At 44.2% G+C, this 21,654-nt stretch overlaps 1 protein-coding gene across 2 annotated transcripts in view; it reads right to left on the bottom strand.

Annotated features, from left to right (window-relative positions):
• Positions 1-703: 703 nt before the first annotated feature.
• The window catches only part of Erc2 (ELKS/RAB6-interacting/CAST family member 2), an 841,097-nt gene continuing 820,146 nt past the window's right edge, over positions 704-21,654 (bottom strand). Inside the window, exon 20 of one of the 2 annotated variants that reach the window (XM_021202981.1) lies at positions 704-3,606. The gene's annotated coding sequence lies outside the window, so the exon portion shown is untranslated. The remainder of the gene's footprint in view (positions 3,607-21,654) is intronic. The other variant, XM_029541494.1, reaches the window with a different exon arrangement.

Genomic DNA, 21,654 nt, shown 5'->3' with positions numbered 1-21,654 from the left:
GGGGGGGGGGCAGTGCTGGTCATTATTTGTTCTTCCTACTTTTTTTCCATCTCTCTTTCCTAGAACGGAAGTCATGTTTTCACATTAGGAACTCCCTTCCTACAGGCAATGAGGCTGTCTGTCCACCGCATGGCATCACCCTCTCAGCTCCCACAAAAGGAAGGATTCAAGATCTAAACAGAGCTGAAGTGTCTTTCCCTCTTGGGAATAGCTATAGATGCTGCATAGGTAAAGGTCTCTTCTCTTGAAACCCCAGTACTCAGAGACCTCTCTGTCACCACGAGGGGGAATTCAGCAGGCACTAAAGCCACCAGAGTAATAAGGAATATAAAGGAGGAAAGGGGATGAAAGGGAGGAGGAAGATGAGAAGGGGGAAGAGGAGGAGGGGGAGGAGGAGGGAGGAAGAGGAAGAAGAGGAAAGACAGGGAAAATGGGGGTGTAGGTATAAATACAGGGACAGGAGAGGGAATGAGGAGATGACCCTTGATCTAACTTCCTGAACTGAACCTATATGACCAGCTGACCATCTTGGCCTTTCCAGTTAAGGAAGCCAATGATTTTTCTTCTTCCCTCCCCTCCTCTTTTTCTTCTTTGGCCTGTATGGTCTTCAGATAGTAACCAGTCCCCCTTACACCCACCCACACACCACCCACACCAAGAGTTAGAAACAGTTATACAGCATATTTGTAAAAGATAAGATGAATTCACTTCGGAAAGAAACAAGGTTTATTTGATGAATATAAATAAGACAATCGGCACAAAGTACTCCTCATACACACAATACAAAGTTATGAGCTGTACATACCTTGCACATGGTTATTCTACTAGACAAGAGGTTACAACAACTGGCTGATACATGCCCATTGGTAGTTTCGAGGGTTCCTTAATTTTATGTATTTATTTTTAAAATTTTTTTCATATCAATGTCCATAATCACATGGATCAATATCACAATCCACATGCCACTCACTTGAAGAAATATTACAAGAAGCACTATCAAACAAGGGTCTCGGGGAATTAGATACACGGACCCTTGGCAGCATTCAAACGGCGCTCTACACAAAGACGGTGCAGCTAGAGCTTATATCAATACGCTTGAGGGCTCATCATAAACACTGTTTAAAAAATAAAACCCACTTCCAAATGAAAGTTGACACGCTGTGAACGTGCATACTTAATACACAAAAATCATTAAATACAAAATTGAGACTGTATATAGAAATCAAATAGGTTATAAATACAAGCCTGCTTTTACACAAGGTAAGACTTAGACCAACTTCTCCTAAATGTTAGCCCAAACTTCTTTTTGTTGGTTTAATTTCAACTACACTATGATTAGAAGGGTACCTGCTAAAGTTTTCACAAAGGAAATATCTTCTGAACAACACAGTGTTTGTTGTAAACCCAGACACAATTTTCAATGTGTGGAAAGGGATATTTGGAACTCCCAAATATTGGAGAATGGTACACAAAATGGGAAAGGTTGCTGTCTTGGATAGAATTGGATTTTGCAGGGACTGAATGATATGCTTGCATGAAAGTAGGATCGATAATACTTTCAACCAACAAAAGTGGGGCAAAGAAATGATCCCCAAACATGAGCTGGGTCAAAATTGGCACAAATGCAGAGATAGCTAAATACAGAGTTGATCCCTTTGTTGCCACTGCAAGGACCCTGCTCACCATCCTGGTTCTTCTACTTCCAATTTCAAGTATTTAGGTGCAGAGTTCAGGCCAGGACCTGGTGGTCGGAGGCTATGAGGGCTTCTCTGACCACATCCAAGCCATACCTAGGGACTAGTCTGTGACTTAGGTTTTCACTGCAACCTTCTGCCAAAATGTACTAAATAAACTTGCAAAGAACCCTGCTCCCTTCTGTAACAAAGACCTATTCTTTTGATAGTTAAAGGACAAACTTTTTTAAACATGAATGTATTTGGATCATTTATGTAACACATAAGCTTTACACAGGTCACTATTTACTGACAAGAATGAAGCCCAAAGCAAGAAACTGGCTTGAGTACATCACCCCTGGTGCACCAGGAATAACGTGTGTAACCCAGGGACAGTTTCCTTTCCCCAGCAAATACGGGGTTTGTCTTTTAAATATCTCTATGGCTCATGAGAGAGGTCCAGAGTTAATTGCACCAACATTTTGGAAAGTAATAATGATTAGAGTCAATGCAAGATTTCAGCAACTTCTGCTTAGAACCCTTTCCACAGCAGCAAAGAAAGACAATGGTATTTATTAAGGCCACTCATGCTTAAACTCATTGTTTGTCCTTTAGGAATGCAGGTGGGTAGAAGGGTTTCTCCCATTGACAGGAAATGGATCAGTACAAGAGCTGCACATTTACCAGGCTCAGTTGTGTGTGTTTGCGAAGTTGTAAGGACTAATACTTTGTAATCTTCAGAGGAAGCAGCAGGAGTTGAATTCTCCTTAGTACCTTGCCACTGTATGCAAAAGACCTTGGAGTGTGGTCTCTTTCCCTGGCATGTGCTTTAAGATAAGGACTCTGTTCCCACACAGGTTGTATAATGCTATTTACAGACATACAGCTTTTGTGATTGCTCTTCATTCATCAATGTTTTCATGTCGGATGCTGAAAATGCTTTGGAATCCATGTTGGAGACATTTTCTTAAAACAACAAAACAAAACAAAAAAGGGGGCTGAGAAGTGACCTTTCATTTACAAGAGATCCAGGCTCACATGGCTTGCACAGCGTTTGGATCTCGAAACATGAACGAACCTCAGCTTCGTCATGGAGACCTGCATGTATGAGAAAGAAAAGAGCCTGAGGCCAGGTCATGTCCCAGCCGAGGGGTTCAAGGAGCATGTGGAGTGGATATTCAGGTGCCACAGGCTTTTGTCATTCTCTGATACATGAGCAGGACAGTAAAATTACGAATGACCAATTTAGATGTGCCATGCACTGTCAGAGACACACACCATGTTCTCATAAGGCGATTTCTTGGCAAGTTATTAGTGGTTTAAAAAAATTGATTTCATTTCCAACCTGACCCAGAGGTAACTACTGATAATACCGTTCAACGTGGTTCCTTAACCGACAGATGAGAGACGGAGGAGGGTAAAGGCTCTCGATTTTTGGTCTCTTGGTTTCTTTGTCAAACACTCCATGCACCATGGTATATAAACACCAGCAGCAGCACTCGTTCACAGCAAGCTTAGATTGTCTGATAATCTAATGTGTTAGGGCCACTTAGACTGAGCAGGACAACGGGAGATGGAGCTAGCTGTCCAACTGAAGTCGAATCCGCACTCTGAATCCTGTGCAGTGCCCATGTATCCAAGAGGCAAAGCAACGGGAGCAATATGCTTCTCACTTCGTAAAGGTCCAACTCCTTGATAGGAAATGAAGGGGTGGTCATTTTCTCCATCTTCATACTCTTTCTTTCCCTTTCACTCAAATCAATCGAAGAGAACAGAATTGAGCAGGAAAGTGAAGGCAAAAACTCCCCTTCCTTTCAGACCTGCTGCCGCAGCGCAGCCAATGCTGGTGGGCAGTGAGGAGAGCCAGGCTGCAATAGATTATCAGGATACCGCTGCAGTGCTGAGCAATGCTTTTAGCCAACCCTTCTGACAGCTGCAACGAGAAAGCACATGATTTAACAGGGAAGACACTGGTGGTGACATCTTCCATCCCTGGGCAGAGGCTCCCCTACCCTCTCCCAACCCCCCCCCCCCGCCTGCCACGGCCATACTCATTGGTTGGGGTCACGTTTTCCACAATGATTATGGTTTTGCTCTTTTTAAACTCAACTCAGCAAGATTAGAATTCGAAAGGCAGTCGATGTGCCAAAAGCTTTAACAGTCACTTATAAACATGTGTCAGCAACAGTTTTGAAAGAGCTGTATAGCATGCGGTGACTGTTGGAGCTGGTAGTTCCACTCATATGCATACAAGCAAAGGAACCCAAAAATCTGGGCCCACACAGACTCTTGAGCACAAGCACTCCAAGTGTCATTATTCACAACAGCCCAAAGTGTCTGTCAACAAACGAGTGGATAAGCAAAATGTGGTGGCATATATCATATGGCTACTGAAGCTGCAGCTGTGACCGTCTTCTCTGTGCATGCTTAACTGTGTCATTAGCATTCAGAGGCCCTTGGAATGCTGGGTGTTTCAAATGTACAGACATAGTGTGGCTGATCTGGAAGCTGTGGCAAGGAAGGGAGAGAGCAAGTGTGCCCAGGCACACACGGAGACGCACAGAGACACACAGACACACACACACACATCCACACTTTTTGTTTCATTTTTACTTTTTGAGACAGGTTCTTGCATTATGGCCTAGGCTGACTTTAAATTCATGATCCCTGATTCTCTTGCCTCAGCTTCCCAAGTGCTGGGACTGCAAACATGTCCCACCATGGCTTGCACTACACAGTACTTTTTATATCTACCCTTGTATGTCTGATTTGGCAGCTGAGGCACAGGTCTGCCCATGTCCCACCTGTTAATGAGAAAGTTAAAGATCTCTTGATCTGCTCAGATAAGCATTCATTTCGGGGCATCCTTAAGCAGTGTCAATGGGACGTACAGCTTGGATGAACTCAGCTAATTCATACTTGGAGGAGTCTGGTGTAATTCTGGGTAAGAAACTTGAATCAGGGCACAAAAAAAAAAAAAAAAAAAAAAAAAAAAGACTTTCACAGAGCCAGAAATTTAGGGAGTTTCTAGGGCAGATCATATTACTCACTCTGGCATATAAAATCTCTGCAAACTTTGTATGAAAATTGTAAGTCTGAGCACGCTTTCTGTTTCATGAGCTCCGCATAGCTCTCATTCTTTCGTGTGCTAAGCATTCCTTAATCATCCCTTTAAAGGACTGACCAATATATTAAAAGGCCATATAATGAAAAGCGAAAGGGACACCTGAGGTAGTATTAAAATACACAGGTTGTTTTCTTACAGATGGGGAACTAAGTGAATAATAATTATGGTTGATGTCCAATGTCCTTGATACTTTTCCAAGATAAAGTAGCAGAGAACAATTGTTTATTCAGTTGTGAGATAGGTTTCCAGCTGGGTACCAGGTCATAGAGCAGAACACAGGTCTTGAAACCACAGTGTTCTGCTTGGGGAAAAGTAATAATTATTTACAGATAATTAAATTTAATTTTAATGACTTAATTAATATTAATGTATTATTTATAAATTCTGTAATATAAATGTAGAACATGTCAATTATTTTTTAATTATGATAATTAATAATTAAAACATCCTGATGGTTTAAATACTAATTTTAAAATGCAAAAAAGATGTAAACAACAGAAAGAACAAGTTGCATACCTGTCAGCACATTTAGTGAGGACCACCTCCTCAGAGCCCTTATGCCAACTACATCTCCCACTTCATCTTTGAGGCCCTGCCATGCTTCTTGATTTTTTTCCATTGGAAAGACAACAGAAATAACCAGCCCCATGGATACAGTCAGATAACTATCTTTAACAGTCTACCATGTAAGTCTAGCTTGCAAATAAAATGATTGTTTTTTTTTTTTTTAAAAGGTTGCCACCCTTCAACAAAATAGCCCATTCACCAAGAGGCTTGGATGAGTCTACAGGCAATAAACCAAACCAAACCCAACTTGACAGGACATTGCCAATAGTTACAGGCAGAGATCACCACTCCTTGAGGCGCAAGTGAGAGTATACTTTTAAAACCTTCAAAAATGGGATCCAGCCTTCCAACAATGGCGACCAGGGCCACTCCCTACTGTAACTATTCCCAGCTAGGCTGATCCTTCTCACATGGATGCTCCAAGTAGCTGGCCCTAACCCTTGCGGTAATCTCTTGCAAGCCCCAGTTCTGTGCTCTGGGGCAGTTGACGGTTCTACTGTCATGGTGATTGCCACTGCAATGCACAGCTATTTCTATTGTGCTGACCTTGTCCATAGCTCTTGGCAATCCTGCTGCACTTGACAAGATGGAGGACCTGTGGACTCCTGGCCAGGCTGGCAAGGTCTCCTGTAGGTTCCATCTGCCCTGATGCTCTGTCTTTCAGCCTCTCCATGTGGTACCCTTTGGCATCACTACGTGGCTCTTCTCCTGATTGTCTACATACACTTAGACCATTTCTCTGGAAGACTGACCCCCTCTTTACTCTTCATTCTCAGCTTAGATGGTGTGTAAGCCGGGAAGTCTCCTCTATGGTCCCCTTATTGTGAATTGTCTAGACTTGCCCTGCCCAATATGGTAGTGGCTGGCCTCATGTGACCACTGAATGCTCAAAACATGTCTAATTCAAATTGAGACATGCTTAAAGTGTGAAATGCATACCAGATTTTGAAGATTTAATATGGAAAAAAAGCATGTACACTACTATCTCAGGAACAATTTTAGACACTGACTTCATGTCAAAACACTTTGGATGTGCTGATTCTAATAAAAATCCTCTGCCCTAAACTCTACCCGATTCTTATCACTTTAAACATGTGACTAGTAGGAATCTCAGGGTTATAGGTGCAGCTTGCTATTTTATTTCTATGGAACACCTATAGCCCAGATGACACATCTGGTGAGGGCAAGCTACTCTTGCTCATTCCACATCCCCTGAGCCTTGTGCAGTGCCTGGGACAGAGTGAGTTCCTCTTTCATTCCACAGATACTAAAGATTAGAGTAAGTAGAGTCCTAAAATTCCCTTCCTCCCCCAAACAAGCCTTCCCATCCCAACACCTGGGTTTTGGAGTGAACTACAGTAACCCCGTTAGGGCTACTAAACAGTTTGTTTTAAACTAATATTCAGGAAGTTTGCCCAAGCAGAGGCAGCTTCAGGACAGGGGCCCTTCATCCTTACAAAAGAGAAATTCAAGTGGGGAAGCCTTGGGGGCCCCACTGTGCTGAGAGGAGAGAACCATGGGCTTGAGGAATGACAGCTTTCTTTAAGAGTGGTTCTCAACCTGGATGCAATAACTCAGGTTATAGTGATCTCCAGCCGCAAAATTATTTCATTGCCAGTTCATAACTGTAATTTTGCTCCTGTTTTGAATCGTAATGTAAACATCTGGTACGCAGGATCTCTGATTGTGTGACCCCCGTGAAGGGGTCTCTCAATCCCTCAAAGGGGTCATGACCCACAGGTTGAGAACCGATGCCTTAGGCAAGGAGCCTCTTCACAGCGCAGCTGACAGCCAGCAAGCGGTTAGAACTTCAGTCCTAGGCCCACAAGCAAGTGAAGCCTGCTGACAAGCTGAAGGAGCCTGGAGCCCACTGCTCCAAGAGCCTTCCCCCTTCCAAGGCTCTTGTAAAGGCTGCTTTGCCTTGGCTTGTATGAGCCACTGTACAGAAAGCAGAAGAGACCTTCTGGACTTCTGGGGGGTGGGGGTGGGGTGCTCATTAGCATACCAAAGTGTATGCTGGTACCCGGGTTCTCTCAACATCACAAATACCTGTTACAGAGTCCATGCTGGCTGGCATCCTGGCTCCTCAACACGCCCCCTACCCATAGTTCTTCAGCTCAGACCTTCCCTCCCTCAGCTTCTCATTCCTATATAACCCTGCTATTTTGGTCACATGCTGTTTTTTGGCTCTGTCTCTCTCTCTCTCTCTCTCTCTCTCTCTCTCTCTCTCTCTCTCTCTCTTTCTCTCTCTCTGTGTCTCTCTCTTCCCCCCCCCCGCCCCGTCCCACCCCAGCGTCCACCCACCCACTGTGGCCCTGTTCGTTATGCTGGCCAAATTTAGCCTACTTCTTTCTCTGCTCCACTCTCTTCCACACACCTCTGTCTGTACTTTGACAACACAAACCTTCCCCTCAACCACACCTTGAGGTGATCCTGTCCTCACTTTCTCTCTGGACCTCCTGCAGAGGCGCGCAGGCAATGTGCCCCGTGCTGGTGACAGTGACGATAAAGAACACAGACAAAGCCCATATGCTCACTGAACCTGTCCTCTCATGGGGAGTCGGACATATGCAGACATACAAACTGACACATGAGGGAGGTTTTCAATCTTTATGCTGTGAGGGAACAAGCATCTATGGTCAGAAAGTATACATTTCATTCATTGATTATGGACAACCAGAAAGCAGCTATCTTGGATTTTGGATGGGGGAAGATGACTACAATTTCTGGTGGAAGAGAAAAAAAAAAAGGGCCAATTGACATCTTATTTATATAATTTGACCTTAGTTTTGCACCCAAGCAGAAGTAAATACAAACATTTGCAAGTGTATGCACAGCAGAATTATTATTAAGCATCAATATTATCGATGTTTATCATAGAAGATATATAATTTTTCTCTCTATTAGAACTTTTATTATTATTATTATTTTTATTTTTGCATTGTGCAGGGCATTTTAAACCAAAGACTGTGGAACTGGTATCATATTAGAATATAAAGCTAGTTCCTTCTTGGGAAGAAAAATCCTGTTGGGGGTGGCATAGAGGTCTTGGTCTTCGGCTTGACTCTAGGTAGGGTGCAAGAGAGAAAGGGGACAATGGAGCACAGCAGGGAGATTCTGGCCCAGGACAGACACCCCCAGAACAGCCAGCTATAAATGTGCCTTCAGACTGTTTTCCTTTGGAATAAAGACACCTGCCTGGTTATGGCTTTCTTCTCCTGCCCTCTCACTCATGATTTGCAGAAACAGGCTGGGAGAAAGGGGTCTTTGGTAAACACAGAGGGGTTAAAGGGGAAACTGTTTAATAACAGTAGTAAAATGCAGGCTATTTTTGACATCTGGGTTAATGTCCACTTCATTCCATGTGTGTCCCAAATGTGTGCAGTGTGCCCCAGGTACAAAAACAGACACCCATTCACAACAGCCATGGATGCCCTAACGTGTTACACATGGTGCCCACATAAAAGGCCAGTCCCTGATAGACTAATTAACCATGGCAGAGGCGAGGGTTCCTTCAAGGCCTTGGGCATCCTACAGAATAACTCCTCTGAGTGACTGTGCACAGGAAAGCCCAACACAGTCGTTTCTGCATATATATGCATAACTACATCTGTGTTATGATTTAACATCTTTTAAAATGGGACAGAACGGGTTTCTCGTTTTCTTCATAAAGATTTATTTATTATTGTTGTGATCAAAGTGGCAACAAATTATGCTAAATCATTTAATTTTCCTGATAGGCGCAAACCACCTTGAAGCCATAACTCAGAAATCTGAGTGGAAAGCAACATTTTACCTTGAGAGTGGCCTCCTACCGCTCCACAGGGCAATAAAATGTAACACTTCAGAGCCCAGAGGGCTGTGAGGGTGGGGGCAGGGCCAGCCTGCCAGCCCCATTTTGAAGCTGTTAGGATGTCAGAGCCACAGGAGGCAACAGCAGAGGGATTCTGCATTTCATCTCTGCCCCCCTCCCGCTGGGTGTGACTTCACCCATAATTTAAATGGAGGGACTCAGACTGCTCTGCAACCTATACCTGGATATGGCTGTATACAGGGCTGTGTCTCCTTAGGATTTATTTTTGTAATTATTACTGTGGTCAGGAGTATTAATGGTTCACGTTCGGAGCAGGCTGCCTGTTCCAGTATCTCTGGATGAATTATCTCAAGCGGGTCTGAGGGTACCACACACTGACTTGCGGAGAAGCAGCCCCTCCCTGTGAGGAAACCGAGTTGTGGAACTGAGTGTTTGGGTCAAAGTCCCTCCTTTGAACCTACATCTTTTTGACTCTTCAGTATTTCTTTTTCTTCTTAGGCCAGAATTTCTAAAACTTTGGTCTTTTTGTCTCTTTTTGCTCCAGCTTGTGTAATCTCTCTCTAACATTGGAAGCATTTAACTAATATCTTTCCGTTGTAAACAACCTCTAAATACATCCATATCTATGAATATATATGAGTTCAGAAAGCTTTATTTGGATACTTTAATGGAACCAACTCTTCTCTATTGTACATGTTGATAAATGTCTGGCCATTGCAACATGAGGCTGTGTCCCCCAAATCAGGTTGGCAGCACCAGGCCACATAGTAGCCTTGCCTTGGGCCTGAGATCCAGGAGGCAGGACCTGATACAGACATGATGGGCGCAATACTTCACCTGCCACCAGCAAGTTCTAATGCCACCACGGTTTACATTTGGGGCCAGAGTGTTGTGACTGAGTTACATCCTTCACAAAAGGAGAGATGGGAGGAGAAGGAAACCGCCAAAGTTCCCCCTTCAGAACAACCAGCGGGAGGTGCTCCATCTAATCTTTAACGCACTGGTTGAATAGTAATGAGCTCTGCTGTCTTATTTTTTTCCTTAAAAAACCAGGGTCTTAGTCTGCCCACATTTGAAAGACTGTATTCCAAGTCTCCCCAGTCTCAAAACTGTGGACATCTGTGTCTGGCCAGTTCTTTGCTATGGGGCAAAGACTGGGCTCTGTTGACTGACCTCAGCGGAGGACGGTTGGCTTGCAGTCTCCCCGGCCTCTCACAGGTAGACGCCAATAGCCCATCCGCACTCCAGTCACGGCAATGAAAAGACTGCAGATATTACTAAAACCTCTCAAGGAAAAAGCCCTGTGAGCCCCAGGTGAGAACCCTTGTCCTGGGCTGACTGTGGAGTTTTAAACCGAGAAATATTCTGGTAGAGACCTATGTGCACACATGCATTTACCAACCCACCATAGAAGATATGAAAAATTTTGCAGAAATCAAGATTTATTTCTATGGAGCTTCGTGTTGTTTGACATACAGCTGCCCGGGCTTAAAAAGTTCCTGGAAGTAGGTAAAAGCCTACGACCAAACATAATGAAAACATACAGCGATCTGACATGAAGTAGACGGGGCTGCTGTGTGGAGATAGCAAGGCACCCAAGACACTTGCTGAGCCAAGTGAAAAGGTAAAATCTAGTTTAAATTTATAGCATTCCTCCAGTGTCCCTCTAGGAGTTTGGCATTTTGCCAGGGTTCCTTGTTAAAAATTTGTTAAACGTGTTTGGCATTAACGCAAACACAAAGTGGTCATTTGTTACAAATTCTATTGGAATGCATTCATTTAAGGCAATGAAGTAGTTACTAGAAAAGAAAAAAAAAGTTCATTAAGTACATTTCAAAAATACAATGATGTATGCAGTGTGTAACTGTGGCGCCCCTGTGGCTATATAAATCGCCGACAGAATAACCACACATTGTGTTCAGTTTGAAACTGGAATCTTTTAAACATAACAGATAGAACAAAACCTCGTTTTGTTTGTTGTCAAAACTGATGGGAGCCTTTCTTTTCTGAACTAGTTTAAATAACCCAGAGTTTGGCATGGGTTTTCTAACATCTCCAATCAGGAAAACACACAGTTCAAAACAATGCTTTGGGAGTCTTTGAGGGGGGTGCTGCCAATGACATTGGAGATGAGGGGCTGATTCAGCAAACAGAAATCCTGTGCTCCAGAGAGAAGTGAACTGTCCCTGGGAATCCTGGGGAAGTCTGTTTGGGTGGGGCCATACTTCCGTACCCTCCTAGTTGCAGGAAGCTATTAAGTTACCCATAGAGGGGAAACCATAAGCTTTCATCACCAAGTATGGAATCCTATGTGCAAATATCCTAAGCCTGTGTACAGAACTACCATCTTCCTGCCCCACCCGGCCTATTCACAACCAAGGCATTACTGCTGAGCAATAGTTCTTGGCTGGCCAAGAACAGTCTGGAACTTGAGCTTCAGGAGAAAATGGCTATGGATCCTGCTATGACCTGTGGCCCTGGGACATAGCTTGCTGAGGATGATAGCATGATACATGTCTTTTCAGGACCCACTGGAGCTTACTTGTGGGTCTTAAAATTGAGTTAAAAAATTAGACTTGGTATTCTTAGGAAAGTCTGACTCAACTACTCTTGTTTCTGAATACCAGAACCAGAACTGGAGAGTGCCCCAGAACCAGGATCCCAGATCTTATAAGATACTGACGTAAGCCTACATACATAGAACTCCCAGTTTGGCTTTTTTTTTTTTTTTTTTTTTTGGCTCTCTGAGCTTGGTGTAACCTGGGCTGCCCTCAAAGAGGATAAAGCCAGTATCTCCAGGTCCCAAGCTCACATGTAAATTGAGAGGAAACCTAGAATTCTGTGAGTGGCCTGGATGAGTCTGTTGTCCCATTTACAAGTGCCAAGTAGGACCAAGAGACTAGACTGAGCAGAGGGTATGTATCTCCAAAGAGGCAAAATGGACCAAACAAAATACAAGAATACTGCAAAGCCCACTTTCATTTTGTATGTTTCAAAGTTCATGCCATTTGGGAAGTTCCTTTTAAAGAACACACACACAAACCCCCCACCACCCCCACACACAAATAGTAGAAGGCTTCAAACTTGACAAAAATATATAGCCATACAGAGATGACATTAGGGCCCTTCTTAGAGTCTCTTAAAGGTCTGTATACTTAGCAGACTCTGAAATGGAAGACTTGCTATAAATTCTCCATACAGATTCCATGATAGATCCCCACTCTCCAGGACAGGCTTGTTCTTGAGATAGAGTTCTTCAAAGTCAGATGAGAATAAAGCAAGACATGTTTTAACCTACCCTTACAAGGATTCTATGTTAGGATGAGCTTGTCATGGATACATAAGGGAGACCTTTCCCTAAACTAAGACAGAAAGATGGCTGTCATGTTCAGCAAGGAAGTGGGAGGGCTGGATAAGCATTTTTGGGGAATTTAAAATATGAAAGAACAGTTTGATAGCTTAGGTTCACCGACCAGAAGTGGTTCATATGACAAGTGTTTCCAGCAGGATCCTCACGGAGCCACTAAGGGCAATTAGTTCCTGGGATTTGAAAGCATCCTTTCCACCTTGCCATTTACTCTTGGGCTAGGGACTAATTAGGGGTCTTGTTTGAAGATCAAGGTTTTGCTATCCCTGCTTCTTAATAACATGGTTTGCCTGTCGGCCACCTGGGTCCAGGCAAGACCTCCTTATCCCCCTCCCCAAACTACCAAGCAAGGCCTTAGGCCAGAACAAGTGTGGGCAGGAAGCCACAGATCCAGCCTTTTGAGTAATTTAACCTCTTCATCGCCAACATCCTGCCCTCCTGTACTTACTTGATTGAGCTGTCCTGAGATGAAGAAGTCTGAGCTTGCTTCTAAGACAGAATGAAAGGCTTTGCTTCAATGCAAATGAAACCCTTGAAGGTGCAAACCCTGTGCAGCATGCTTCCTCGCTGGAGGAAAGAGTAGGGGAGAACTCCACTTTTCCAGATGAGCAGGGAATCAAGAGGTTCTTTGCGTCTGCTTGGAGTTGGGTTATTTCCGGAATGTTCGTTAGAATTGACTTGCTAAAGCAAGTGATACCAAGAATAGAAGCTGCATGGCATACATCTCACCAGGACCTAGTGGCCATACAGTCTGAGCCTGGGAGGAGTGCTGCTACCATCTTTAAGATAGGGCAGGGAGAGGCCAAAACTACAGGACAAGTTAACTGCAAAGCATGAAGCTCTAGCAACTCCGGGAGAGCGCAAACAGCCCTGAGGTTGGTTCTTTGGCTGTCGACATACTCTGGTCTGGGTAGGTTGTGGTCAGTAAGCCCATTAGCGTTCCAATGTGGCAACAGCTAATGCAGCAAGTTCAATCTGGTTCTGTTTAATTTCTAAATGCTCGTGCATGCCGCCAGTGACGACCAGCTGAAGGCGGGCAACCCCACCCACCACTGTGAACACAGCCATCATTGTCACTGGTGTGAAATTCATCTTTAAAATGATTCACTTTTGGCAGATAGAAGTTTTACATTGGATTAACTGGACTTTGATTTCAATTCACTGCAAATTGCTTTGTGTTTTCTAAGCAACCATCAAGAGTTTCCTCCAACAAAAGGAAGTAGCCTTCCCCGGGGAAGAGAAACTTTTTGGTATGTGGGAAGGAAAAGAGAAATAAATACAGGCCAGTAACAAGCCAGGGGTCCGGGCTTTAAAGGTATTTTCTAAGCGCTAATAATCTTCACCTTCAACAATTAAAGGGACAGGACAAATGCTATCTCCATCTGGTGTGTAGAGCTGAAAGTGAAATACATTCTGGAATGAGTTACAAAAGCAAGCTCAATCTGGATTTTATATTGTTTATTAGCTGTGTTTATGAAAAGCACAAAACTTAACCCATGACCTTGTCCCTTCATTTCCTTCTCTCCTCTTCTCTTCCCTCCGTTCTGCCTGTGGGAGTCTTCCCTTTCCCATATGCAGGAGTCCTCCCATTTTTCTATTCATTTACGGAGCCATGCTAAAACAGCTCCAACATCATACAATCTGCATTTTGAGGCATGTCAGCTACTACTTTAAGCAAATCATCATAGGGAACATGTGATTAACTAGTTAAAGTCATGCTATGTATCAAATTTGAGAATGAGTCACTCGTTCACCCAGATTTTAAGCAGCCCTTATACTCTGAAGAGATTGATATCATTAACCTCTTTTTTTTTGCTGTGGATTTCTCTGTTTCCAGGGTTTTTGCCTGGACACTGCTTTCAGGCAGATTTCAATCAGGCAGTAGTCTTAGTATCACAGGTCACCTAGAGCATCCTTTATAAGCCTCTGCTGTAGGGGATCAAGGGAGAGAGAGTCTCTGCCTTTCCCCACAGGACTCTGCATTGTGGTCTCCTGACTTCATGGTATCCTGGATGATTAATCACTTTTAGAGATGAAAAAAAATGAACATGTCTGAAGCGCTCTTTCAAACTATCAAATGTTTTACCTTAGCATAGATCCTGTGTCTCCCTTTCCCAGAGAGTCCGAAGCAATACATTTTCGGTTGGAAAGTCAACTCTTGAAATCCCATGCAGAAGCCCCAAGCAATATATCTTAACATCTTAATTTCATTTAGGAGGAATGCAACGATTGATCATTTATCATCCCAGGATTGAATGAACTATCTGGAGCATTTCAATCTATTGCTTCCACACAATTGATGGGATATCCACATGTCTTCTGGCTGCATGGCAGCTTTGGGGTCCAAATTATCTTTGAAGGGCTAGGATGCTAAAAAGATTACTGAGGGAGGCTCTGCCTTTAAAGATGAAATGTAGCTCCAAAGCTTGACTTTTTCCATGCTAGAACCTCCCTCAGCTATGACCAGGATGTCTGCTGCTGAATCACTCCCTCTCTTCCACCCCTTAGGCAGAATCCTGTCTTCCTCCCCTTATCCCTTTGTAGACAACCTAGAAATGCTTAGGGAAAACAAGAAACCCACTGGTATTCATGGGATTTCTCATCCATTACATGCCTGTTTAATGCATAGCTACTTTGTCCAAAAGAGATTTTACTACAGTATCAACAGAATGGTGCCTCCCTTGCACACCATGTTGAGGGCACTGGCATTACAGCTGCCATCCAGGTCCCACACAATGTATCATCACAATATCTTTATGTTCATGGACAGAACTGGCCGAGATACTGTAGAATAATACTTTGGAGGCAGGCATCTGCAGTGTCCTGAATCTTGTGCTATAGGCAATGATAGGAGCAAAAAATAATATCAAGTCTAGGAGCACCACAGTATTGTTTCTGGCATATCCACTATGTGATTTCCATAGGCAACAACATTGTATGGAATGCACAAAGAAACTGGCAGTTCCACACATCTTTGAAAATCCTTACATGCACAGACTTTCTTCCTATGGGGACCCACTGCCCAGTGGATCACTAAGAAGGAAAATAATGATGTCCCACCACACAGAGAAAATTAGGAGTATGATAAAGGCAGAGGCTATTTCAGAGGACTCTAAGACCAGCCACTTTCTCATAGCGCCAGAAAGCAGGCATGCTCTCTGGTTTGAATTTACATTTAAGTCCCGAGACAAAGTCTGACCTTGGAGGTCTGCATAAGAAACGCAGGGACTTAGGGCTGTAGCCTTCCATCTCCCATATCTACTCCAGGTCGGGAATCTAAGGGAACTCTAGAATGGTCACGGGACTTCAAGGCTCCAAGCATAACGAGGGCACCTTAACAACATTATAGGGCTTCCTGTTATCACATATGTTTGACACTTAGATTCGGAGGCTCTCTGAGAGGTAGTTTCTACACAGCTTTTGTTGTTGGTCACTTTGAAGAGCAAAGAGGAGGAAGTTGTACATTCATAATGCAAGAACTAGCTAGAAGGTTCCTTATTAAATTCTAATTCCCTGGCAGGCAGGGGCTTGACATTATTCTTCTAAGACAGGCTCAGCATCTAGGATGGAAATCATCCAGAGACTAAAGGGATGAAGCCTGTCAGAGTGGTTGCCTGATACCAGCAATTTTTAAGAGTAACCTTATAGCCCTTGCTGTCCAGTGCAGTTGGATGCTGAAGTCCTCCAGCAGCCCCTTCCTTAAACCAGTCCTGAGAGGGGGCAGCATTTTCACCCCCAACAAATGCTCTGCTTGGGCATTAATCCTCTGCTTGGGCACCAGTCAATGAACAGGGGGCCCACTGGGCCTTTGTACCCAGTTCTTCCGGTCTTGAGCCCACTGTGGCCCTGGCCATTTGTCATGGCAATGAGACAAGTAACTAATATACCTACTTATATATAGCCACCTGCTGACCATATAAGCCCAATTAACAGCAATCCTTACAACCTTTGCCTCTGTGCTAATGGTACCAACCAGTTTGATCAGAATATAGAAAGCATCAGCCTGAAGTATTCATTCTTAGGCTATCTATGGGCTGGATAGATATACATGGATATCGTGAACTTCATGAAAGTGTGTACAGGATAGATGGGCCAGGAAGGACAGGAGCAGAGGAAGCACAGCTTCCTTCCAACAGTAAATGTTGTGCCTCCCACCTAGGGTACTCCAGCAGACAGCTCTGCTGGCAGCCTTCTGCTTTCTCTTGGGTTCTTTCTGTTGTCATGGGCCACTTTGCTTCACAAAGTTTCAATGGGGGAATGGAGTGGTGGCTCTAGTTGTTAGGCAAACTTTCAAGGATATCTCTGTGCCGGGCAACAAAAGGATGCCCCAGGATGAAATCCTAAGTTAATTGTCCATGGACATTTAAGCCACAAGAAGGAGCAGTGGTCGGTCCTAAGTTTTTGGAAGGTTGGCCTCCAGTTTTAGTTGTAAACTGGAACAAGCTCAGTGACTCACTTGGGAAAGGTGTCAACAGAATGATACATTTCACATCATTTTATAGCTTGCTTTGGCTAAACACAGTGAAAAAAGAGAGGGGGGATTACAGCTTTTAATTATTTAGTGGTGGGTAAGTTATTCCATCACACAAAAGAATCACACCACACACTACACGCACCAATGCACAAGGTCTTAGGTGAGGTGACCCACTTTATCAGACTTTAAGAAAGAAATGGAGCTGAAAACCCAGAAGGAGGCCTCATGGCCTTCAGTGTGGCCTGTATCAGACATGCCCAATGGGAAATAAGACTTCTCTAACAACTGCCTTACTGACTGTTCTGACTAGTTTTGTGTCAACTTGACACAACCTGGAGTTATCACAGAGAAAGGAGCTTCAGTTGGGGAAATGCCTCCATGAGACCCAGCTGTAAGGCATTTTCTCAATTAGTGATCAAGGGGGAAGGGCCCCTTGTGGGTGGTGCCATCCCTGGGCTGGTAGTAGTCTTGGGTTCTATAAGAGAGGAGACTGAGCAAGCCAGGGGAAACAAGTCAGTAAAGAACATCCCTCCATGGCCTCTGCATCAGCTCCTGCTTTCTGACCTGCTTGAGTTCCAGTCCTGCATCCTTTGGTGATCAACATTGTGGAAAGTGTAAGCTGAATAAATCCTTTCCTCCCCAACTGCTTCTTGGTCATGATGTTTGTGCAGGAATAGAAACCATGACTAAGACACTGACCCACCCCCTCTCACCCCTCCACCATACCTCAATTCCACCTAAGCCCTATTGCCTGGACCATCTCTGAGCAGTGTTTTCTAGGAGCCTGTCACTGTTTGAGCTGGGATCAGGAAGATACTGTTGTTGGGATACTGTTGTTGTTTTTGCTTTCTACTTTCGAAAATGCCCCGCCTCCCTTCCCTTCCCTTTCCATTTAAATACAAGTAATTATTCATTTCAGCAAACACTTATTGTTTTCCAGTCATGAAGCAAGGCTAGGGAGTCAGTAATACATAGCCCCTAATATTCAAGGTTTGCAGAAATTGGGGCCAAAGAGGAATATACGAGAAACTGCCATGTTGCATGAAATATGAGCTAACCGGATGGGTGGGCACAGAGATGGGTGCCACGGAAATGGGATACAATAGCCCAGAGAGTCGGAAAAGACTCTGGCTGAACACCTAGGCTGAAATGAAAGAGTTAATGAGCTGGAGCCCTGAGGAAAGGAAAGAAAGGTGGGAAGCAACACAGAGGAAAGGCAGCTGGGTAGGGGAATCTTCTCACTGATGTGGTAGTGGAGGAGAAGAGGCAAGTCCCCATACAAAGCAAGTCCCCATAAGATCTTCTGGCTGCACTATGGAGGTGGGATGCTCCCTTTAGGGCAGAGGAAAATGTATGGTTGAGGAAGGTCTACCCAGTTCATATGAGGACTGAATCAAAGAGCTAGGAGGCTAGATAGCTTCTCCCGAAGGGACAAACAACACACTTCAAGTCTTTTCCGTCTGTTCTAGTGTCCCAGGCATGCCCTCCATGGAGTGGTGGTGGTAGGCAATCCACCACTTCTTGTTTTCTGCTGACTTTCTCATTCACTGGTTCCTTCATCCAGTTGATTATCTAATGCAATAAGCATTGATCTTTGCTGACCATGAATCCATGCATGGTACATTACTTAGAAATAGGGATACATAGACAGAGGTCATTCCATACAGTCATGCTGGATTAGGACAAATCTTAAAACAACTGGGGCAGACAAGAAGGGAGAGGGGATATGAACAGAGATGCAGGATTCCTGCCAAAGCAAGGGGTGAGCCAACTGGAATGAGGCACCTGCAAGGCAGGGAACACTAAACAGTGCCAGGAAGGGTCTTCCGCCAGAGCCTTCAAAGAGAGCATAGCCATGCTTGCACCTCGATATCGGACTCCAGTTCCCACAGATGCATGAGAAGATGTATTTTGGCATTTTGCGTGCTAGTTAGATTTGGTTAACAGACACAAACCTAGGTATACCTGGGAAGAGGGAATCATATTGGCCTGTGAACAAGTCTGAGGAGCATTCTCTTGACTGGTAACATGTAGGAAGGCCTAGCCCACTGTGAGCTGTGCCGTGACTGGCCAGGGGGACCAGGACGATATAAGAATGGCAGCTGAGCAAACCAGGAGATCAAGGCAGTAAGCAGCGCCCCCACTCAGTTCCTGCCTCAGATTCTCTAGAGGATGAACTTGTAAGCCACATAACCCTTTCCTCCCCAAGTTGTTTTGGTCCTGATGTTTATCTCAGCAACAGGAGAGTGAAGTAGGATGAGTATATGAAGCCATGTGGCCTGTAGTTATGGCAGCTCTAGGGAACCTCCATGGAAGTCTATGGACTCTTGTTACTCTACCCTCAACAAGACAGAAACTTCAAGGTGCTTAGATGCTGGTATTGCTGGAGCCCTGTGGCTAAGGGTCATCTGGGAGTCAAGAGGCATCCCCCCTTATTCCACACTCCAGTTACCCAGTTACACAGCATGCGCTCAGAGGCCTGGGTCAGAGCTCTCTCAAGAGTAACCATCTGCGAGAGAATTTGCACCCAAAGTCAATATTTGTTACAGGCAGCTGTTGTGTTTGCAATATGAAAGCTCCAACGGGTTTGTCTTGAGATATCAGCCCGTGTGGTCTCTAAACCATGGAGTACCCTTGTCCCTAGGAAACCCCTGAAGATAAGCCGACAGGACAGTATCCCACACAGTGGATTCTGGCAAGCAGAAATTCATGAAGCTTGAGGGGACAGCCCAGGACACGGTCTTGAGGGAAACTGGGCACACAATTGAGGTGCTTGTCCTGCTCTGAGGTGCAGTTGGAGCCTCCCTGGCCTCCTTTGGTGCTGATCAGCTGTTCCCAGCTGGAAGCAGTAAGGTCATCCTCTTCCCAGGGACACTAGCTGACACAGCTGAAGTACTTGGGGCCAACAAGAGCACACATGTCACTATACCTCCCAGGAGAAAGGGATTTTGGTCACCATGGTTCTGTCCTGGATGTGGTGTTGCCAGGCAGTACAGTTCTGGCTTATTGTTCGAATACTAGATGTTTTGGGATGGTTTAACCAAGGCTTTGTCTGGGCCTTGGTGATGGTTAGCTGGTTAGCTGGTGATGGTTAGCTACCTTGAACCAGAATCTGGGCTTTTCTGGGCTTTAAGGGCCTTATATGTGAGAAAAACATAGAAAAATCTAGTTAACATACAGAGGACTCGAAATCAGTAGCAGACACTGAACATGTTAGTGCCTTTTATGGATAGTTTGAGAGAAAGAAAGCCTTAAAAAAAAATACAAGCCTATAATATGTTTGTTTCTATCATGAATTCCTGTGCCACTATCTCATAATAAAAGTGCCAATTTGCCAACTCTAGACTTGGGATTTGGGGAAGAAAAGGGAATGAGAGGTAGATAAATTCTCAATGAACCCCTGCTCAACAACCCTGTTTGTTTCCTTGATCTTTGTTGGTCATTGTGATGATACTGTGTCACCTCCAATTCCGATGAGGGACTCTGATGTTGAAAGCCATGGAGGGATGCAATAATTAGAAAAAGAATAAGACTCCAGCCAGGGATCTCTCCTTGCCCTCCCAGCAGAATATAAACCCTTCCCTAAGTGGCTTCAGAACAGATTCAATTGCAAATGATTTTCAGGCACTGAAGAAAATCTAGAGAGCATTACTTCCTAGTGGGTTTTAGGAAGCCTTTCTTTGATCTCCATCCCTAAACTTTCCAAAAAAATCTAGGAGGCTCATAAGGCACAGCCAGAAGTGGCTGACTCACTCCCTAGAAATTATTTTGCTGAGCCTCAGTTTCCTTATCTGTCAAATGGAGATGATAGCTTGCCCGCCCGCCCACAGACTTCCTGAGGCTTGAGGGTAATATGTACATGAAAGGGTCCTGTCAGCAGTTGGGATATTAGAAAGGATGCTGCACAAAAATTATGACAGATTGGAAAAAAAAAAGAACCGGAAGGAAGTGGCTCAAGATAAAAATGCATTAATATTAACCAACAGGTTTCTTCAGAACAACAAAGCAACGAAACAATAATTTTAGAGAAACAAAACCCTGCCTAGGCAAAGTCTACCAGAGGAAAGGAAATGAAGGCACAAGCAAGTGGCCCTTGGCTTACCTATTTGAAAAACACAACATGAAACAGATTCTTTGTAAACCAATATTTGTAAAAGCCCCACTGGGCTTTTTGCCTGCACAGACTGCCTATTATCTTGGCAAAGGATGAAAACAAGTGAATTCTTACTTAAAACGAGCATGAAGCAAAGTCAGGTGAATTTCCTGGCACTGCTCTGAGCTCCCATTCTCGGAGTCCTACTGTGTGCTGAGCACAGTGCTAGGTATTGGACACCCATAGTTCATGTGACAAAAGAAACAAAAGCGCTTCTTATAGGAGGGTATGTACAATTCAGTTATTCACCTAGTCATCATTCATTCATTATCTGCCCCACAGATGTTTGTTGAATGTATCAACATGTGGAGACTTCGTGCTACATAGTATATATATAGTTCCTTGTAGCCAGGAAGGGCTCTCAGCCTCAGTACTTCTGATACAGAGGAGAGATGAGAGTTCTTTGTTTGCTAATTCTTTTTAAGTTTTTACATTTACTCTGTGTGTGTGTGTGTGTGTGTGTGTGTGTGTGTGTGTGT

The sequence above is a fragment of the Mus pahari genome, chromosome 8, assembly GCF_900095145.1.
Source record: "Mus pahari chromosome 8, PAHARI_EIJ_v1.1, whole genome shotgun sequence".
NCBI classification, from domain to species: Eukaryota; Metazoa; Chordata; class Mammalia; order Rodentia; family Muridae; genus Mus; species Mus pahari.
The sequence above is the reverse complement of the archived record's forward strand: the minus strand, read 5'-3'. Positions and strand labels throughout refer to the sequence as shown.